Source organism: Sinocyclocheilus rhinocerous, unplaced genomic scaffold (genome assembly GCF_001515625.1).
Source record: "Sinocyclocheilus rhinocerous isolate Xijiao unplaced genomic scaffold, SAMN03320098_v1.1 scaffold1477, whole genome shotgun sequence".
Lineage (NCBI taxonomy): Eukaryota > Metazoa > Chordata > Actinopteri > Cypriniformes > Cyprinidae > Sinocyclocheilus > Sinocyclocheilus rhinocerous.
The window spans coordinates 1-7,221 of NW_015660907.1; positions in this window are offsets into that span (position 1 = coordinate 1).

Below are 7,221 nucleotides of genomic sequence, written 5' to 3' on the forward strand. Positions count from 1 at the left end.
TCAAATGAAAAATGGTGTGTCTGATTGGTCCAGACGCTACAAGAAGCAGAAATGAATTATTCATTCACTGGTCCTGTTTCAACTATAACTCGGCTTCAGATGAGCTATATAGCACACAAGTCATAAGAACTGTTAATGGGCTTTAAAAGACTTTCTTTTGTCATTTTGTCAATTTTTTTCTCTCATTTTGTGTTTAACAGGAAAAATAAAGTGATGCAGGTTTGGAATGAAATGAGAGTGAGTGAATGATTTGTATTTTTAGATGAACTAATATAACTATTCATTTAACTAAATATGTAAAATGCATTGCCTTAAATAATCTTGTTTATGAACCACTTGATTTAAATGAACCGTCTGATTCAATAAATATAAGAATATGACAGTTTAGGAGAGTGTGTATGGTAAATTAATACTTTTATTCAACAAGGATACATTCAATTGATCAAAAGTGGCATACATATAATGTATTTATGTTTAGAAATACATTTATAATGTTACAACACATTTCTGTTTCAAATAAATGCTGATATTTTGAGCTATCTATTCGTAAAAGTATCAGTTTCCACAAAAATATTAAGCAGCACAACAATATTGATGATAATAAGAAATGTTTCTTGAGCAGCGATTAGAATGATTTCTGAAGGATCACATGACACTGAAGACTGGAGTAATGATGCTGAAAATTTAGCTTTGCATCATAGGAATAAATCATATTTTCAAATATATTTAAATAGAAAACAGTTATTTTAAATTAAATAACAAATAAATTCAGCCTTGGTGAACATAAGAGACGTCTTTCAAAAACATAAAAAAATGTACCGACCCCAAACTTTTACCTGCTTGTGTACTTTAGTTATTAATGTAACTATGTTTAGTAAGCAGCTTTGCAGCCCTGACAGCCAAGCACACTCGTCAGCTGATTTTGCTCTTGTTTTTGTCCTCTACCCCTCTGGTTATGCAGTCGATCTTCGCTGCTGTTCTGGCAGTTCCCTTCATATTTATAACTTTCACAATTTCACCCCTCCACACGGAAACCAATAACAAATTCAGCGGGAGAAGCCCATGATTCAATTCCCTTTAATACTTTCTTATTACCCGTAGCGCTGGGGTGTCAGTGCTTAGAGACGGGGCGCCGCTCGTTCCCTGACCTGGTTTGATGAAGTCACAAAGGACAGTGGGTGGCGGCAACCTCGCTTACTCAACGACACTGTGATGAAACCCGGCCTCCAAAAGCATCAGCGACTGGCAGATTTAAATGACATCAGAGCAGCTCCGGCAGGGCAGAAAGCTCGACGGACGCGCTGCTCATTTTTCAAGGGCAGTGATGTGTGATGAGGAGAAGAGGTGTGAGGAATTGCAGTGCTAAGAACACAGGAGGGGAGGATGTAGAGTCTCCATCCTCAGGAGAACAGACCCTCACCTCAGGTTCATGTGCTGCCAGTGTTTGTCATATTGAACTATATAAAGTTCAGACTCATAAAGAAGACTGCTTACTAAAGCACCAAATTGGTTTTAGCGAGGAAATAAGGGTACTAGCTATTTAAAAAATAACAGCTTAAAGGCACAATATGTAATTTTTGCCGCTAGAGGGCGCGTATTCAAAATAAACAAATAGACAATGGCGTAGTTTGACTGTGTATGTGGGGGAAAAAGCAGCGCTATCATATTAGATACATTTGAAAGTTCTGTTATAATGCTACTCTGTGCAGTCGTCACCTGTCTAATAAAACGCACAACATATTAAAGCGTCTTTGGTGTTTCCATGTTTTCTACAAAACCGGAAATCGAGGGGTTATGACATCATTGGCAGGCGACACAATGACACTATAGACACGGTCCGTGTCACTGGTTAAAATTGCTTATTTCTCTGGATTTAAACTTTCTTCGAAACATTTGGGATAATGTAAGTACACAAGTCAGCAAAATATATAACACTGTTCTAGTGGTTTTTGGATATATTAATAAAAAAATCTTCCATATTGTGCCTTTAAGGAAATACAAATTAATATGTGCCTTAAATGACTCTTTTAAATGCTGTGTTCTATTCAAAGTTGTATTACAGCATACAGTTTTCTGTTCAGTGCTCAAAAATGATGCATAAAGAAACAGTGTTAGGTCATTTGCTAGTGATTAAGGTGAAATAAAATATAAATATTAAATGAAAAAAAAAGTTTTCTTGGTAACTAATAAGTTAAAGTTAAGTACTAAATGACTAAAACTAAAACTGAAGAAAAAAATAAAAATGAAAGCTAAATGAAAAACTTAAAAGCATAAAAAATAAATATTGTCTTGGCAACTAACTGAAATAAGTTAAAGTACTAAATTAGGTTTTATGTATTAAAATGACTAAATAAATTAAATCTCAAAAGAAATATTTAAAAAACTAAAAAAAAAAAAAAAAATGACAAAAGTACATAGCATTATTAAAATGTAAATTATGAAATGTTATTTGTTCATAATTAATAGATGTAATTTTGAAAATTAAAACTCAAAAGCTCATTCAAAATATTAATAAATACCATAATAGCAGATAAATAATATATTATATATTTTTTTATCTATGGCACGAGGGAATCAAATCAAAATCATATTATCTATAAATAAAAATTTCAGTGATTGTCACATATTTTCAAAACTTTTTTTCTCACTGGAAAATTTGGCATAGCAAAAAGTTGTTAATGCTTTTTTATTCTTCAACAAATCGTGTCTTTTCACAAAGATGAGATGTTTGCAAATATACAAAAGAAAAACAGCTAAATAATTCATTTGCCATATAGATGACTGTATATGTCATGGGTAATGTACAGTCATCTGGCCAGTATCGCAAAATAAACCGCATCAGGGTGATCTTGCTGAATGCATCCCGCTATTACATGGCTACTTAGCAACTAAACAAACAAACGCTCATTAATTATTAAAACCAAAGTAAAATTACCTCAATATGTAAGAAGAAAGAGACTCTAGAGTCATACAAGAGACATGCTATGGAGGAAACCATTCAAATATACAGTTTAACAAAATATATATTTAATAAAACAATGCAAAATTCAGTTTTATCCCCTTTTTAGATCGCCGCAAAATGATGTGTGTGTGAAGAGCTGTAATTGGATCTTCTTCGAGAACTTTAGGACGCTAGCATTCAAACTAGTCACTTTGCAACCATCAACCCTTCAACACAAACATTTCATCATCGGTTTTTTGGAGCGCCACAAAACAAGCCGCGTGTATTTACACAATTAAATTAGCACGTCCGTCTTCGAGAGGCAATTACTTTGGGAATGGTTATGTCTGGCAAAGTTGTTGCCTAATGATAGAAGATGCATCACGCCTTGCATCAGACGCTGACCTTCACAGTCGGCTTGCGCGACTTAAAATTAATCACAAAAGACTGTTCAAAGAAAATTGCTATCTTGTGGCACATGCAATTATCGTGTTGCATAACCATTATCATAGTGACCTTATACAACGTGGTAAAAATGCTGCTCTTGTCGGCTTTTATTGGAGGTATGAAAAGCTCGCCGCAGCCACCGTGTAATTGTGTGTATGCTTATACAATGTGGCCCTTACACAATGGACCAAAGACTGTATATCGGGAAAGCACGAACCTTTGCAATTTTGCAAAATTACATTGTGCTTTTTGCTGTCTAACCCCTGTGATTGGCCCTGTCGGAGGAATAGCAAATAATGACAGAAATGTAATGAGAAATGATACTATTAGAGAGAATCTGGGCCGTGCTGTTTAGAGTTATCCGTGCCGTCTGAGGAAGAGGGATTGGAGCTTGGCTTTGAATTGCCTGGACATGTGCGATTGGCAATCAGACCTGGTCCAGCTGTCTCTTTTGTTGTAATGTCAGTAATGTGGGTTCAAGCCGAGGTGGTGTTGCCCAGAGGCTTCAGTAATATGATGATGATGATGATCAACTTTATTCTGCAGTGAGCTGGATACAAGAACATCGGCCTTGCCACAGTGTTTGTCTGAATTTAGAGCATCCCTACATTGTCTATTCTGATGATCTTATCCAGTATTATCCAGTGCTGGGAGAGCAAAACCTTGGGGTCGGTAAGATTTTCTGTTGTTTTTGAAAGAAGTCGCTTATGCTCACTGAGGCTGCATTTATTGTATCAAAATTACAGTAAAAACTGTAATATTGTGAAATATTTTTACAATTTAAAATAACTGTTTTCTAATCGAATATATCTTAAAACCTAATTTATTCTGTGATGGTAATGCTGAATTTTCAGCATCAGTACTCCAGTCTTCAGTGTCACATGATGCTTCAGAAATCATTCTAATATTCTGATTTGCTGCTCAGGAAACATTTCTTATTATTAGTGTTGAAACGGATGTGCTGCTTAATATTTTTGTTGAAAAACATGATTTTTTTTTCAGGATTCGTTGAACAGCACTTATTTGAAGTAGAAAAATTCAGCAATATTGTAAACGTCTTTTCTGTTTTTGATTATTTTTGATCTTTTTACTTTTGATCAATTAACTACATCCTAATTGAATATTAGTATGTATTTCTTAAAAAAAAATGACTGACCCTATTCTTTTGAATGGTTGCACATAATGGTGTAATTAAAAACTATGTATTTTGGAATTTTGGCTAGTTCATGACTAAAACCAGTTCCAGTTTGAACATACTCAAAGAACTTTTACTTACTTTTTACTTTTTCAAATAGCTCCGATACATTTTGTGGCCTGCGCCGACTCGCGCATGTGATCCGCTCCGTGCTATCGTGTCTCTGGACCGGAGCAGAGTGTGTGTGCGGTGCGGTGCGGTGGTTAGCGTGACACAGCGCGAAACCAGACTTCTTTTTCTTCCTCAATGGAAAGCATATTTACACAGTTTGAATCGTTCCCTGTCCCCTATATAGTGCACTACGTGCCATTCACTGTACAGAAAATACTAATTCTGTGGACAAATGACCGTTTTCAGCCGCGGCTTCAGCGTCTATTTTATAGTGTAGGGGGCGGGCGCTTCGGATTCTAGAGAGCATTTGATTGGACAGAAAGTTTGATGAGAAGCGGAAATACGATGTGACGTCAAAAAAATTGCTTATATCTTCTAAGTACGATGTGACGTCAAAAAAAAAAAAAGCATTGAGCCGTTTTGGCGGAAGTGACGAACTGCAAGCTTTGCATGCTTATATCTTCTAAATGCGAATTTTGTCACTGTTTTGGAGCACACTGCCTTATAGATAACCTTAAGACTAACATATTGATGCTAACACCCAAAAAACTTTAATTTTGATTTCATGGGGACTTTAAGATCACCTAGCACACAACAACATTTCCTTTATTCAGCTTTGTCCTGTTTTTGAGCCATTTCTAACCTTTCTTTTACCAGTTTGTTTTCTCTCTCCGTCACCTTCAGTATACTGTACATGTCTCTCCTACTCTCCTTTGTCCCATGTGGCCTCTCCTTACCCAGCCTGCCCCAGTCTGTCACTCTCAGGAACCAATAGCATCTGAAATATTCCCCTCGCTCTCTCTCTCTTTGCCCTCCTCGTAGCTGTGTGAGCACAGGGCTGTTTCTGAATCCGCTGGCTGACCTCCACTTGTAACAGAATCCGCCACCATCTGCAAGGCCCCGCAGCCTCTCAGTCCTACAGTCATGCGCCGCCTACCTCTGAGCGTCTCCAAACAGCCCTGACTGTCTGCCAAGAACCTCCGCCAACACCAGAGCCTGACAGAGAGGGGCACCTCCGTCTCTCTGACCGCCTTCCCTGCTTTCAAGGTCGGAGAGAGGGGAAAAATCTCTGTACTTGACCCAAATTGCTCGCCATCTCGTGCCACTCGGCGTAATGTTGCCATTATGTGCCAAATGGATAACCTTGACAAATTAAATGTGTAATTCCCAGTGGATGCGTGATTCCTTGTTGCGAGCCCGGATTTAGAATTGAATTTGAAATGATTGACATTAGGGGTTGGCAGAGGGAGGATTCCAAAGTGTCTTACAAATGACTCTGAACACATTGCCATTCATAAAGTCGTTTTACAGGCTGTCTAATGAATTCTATTCTATCATGGCTTTAACTGCGTTTTCATAGTGCTTTTTCCAAAACTATTACCCTAAAGTATTAAACGTTGTGGTGCAACTCCTCCACATTGTTCTCTGGATAAGAACTTCAAATCATGAGCTGGAATATTAAAAGCAAGCAAGCTGCCAGAACACAGTAGAACTGTGGCAACCAGTAACTGTTGTTCTGATTTTGGTTTAGTGTACTGAATGACAGTCACAGCTGATCTGATCATACTAACTCGATCATTGCCGGGGCTTTTACTCCATTTAACTCAGCCTGCAGGTTTGTGTTAATGTCACGGCCATCAGTTCATCATACTGGAAAAGGTTGCAGTCTGTGCCAACCAGCCCGGCTCTTGTCTCATGCCATCATGTCAAGTCAGTAGTTTTTTTTAGTTTTAATTTGTTTTTTTTGGGAACTTTTTATGTTTTGGAAAGAAGTCACACTTATACTCAGCAATGCTGCATTTATTTGATCAAAATTACAGTGTACAAATTTTCAAATTGAGAAAAATTATTACAGTTTAAAATAACTATTTTGTATTTGAATATATTTTAAAATCTAATTTATTCCTGTGATGCAAAGCTGAATTTTCAGCATCATTACTCCAGTCTTCAGTGTCACATGATTGTTCAGAAATCATACTAATATGCTGATTTACTGCTCAAGAAACATTTCTGTTTATTATCAATGTTGAAAACAGCTTTGGTGCTTTATATTGTGGAAACAGTGATACGTCTTGATGAATAGGAAGTTAAAAATAAAACAGCAGCATTTATTTGAAACTAAAATACAAGTGTTTACAGTCACTTTTAATCAATTTAATACATTCTTGCTAAATAAAAGCATGAATTTCTTAAAAAAAAATTACCAATATATGCGTATTACAGGTGCATCTCAATAAATTAGAATGTCGTGGAAAAGTTCATTTATTTAAGTAATTCAACTCGCAGATAAGCATCATTACATTCAGATTTTAAATAAATTAAATTTAAAGGAAACTGATCTTCCCATGCAGTCTTAAAGCAATCACCTCACAGATATGTACTTATATCTGCACTGACATTCAGTTGTGATCATTTAGTAGATTTTTCTTCATCTGTCAGTCCAGTAATCTATAATTAAAGCAACACAGTGCAATCAACCACAATTCCATGTGATTTTCAATGAGATCAAAGCGTCAATTTCTTGATG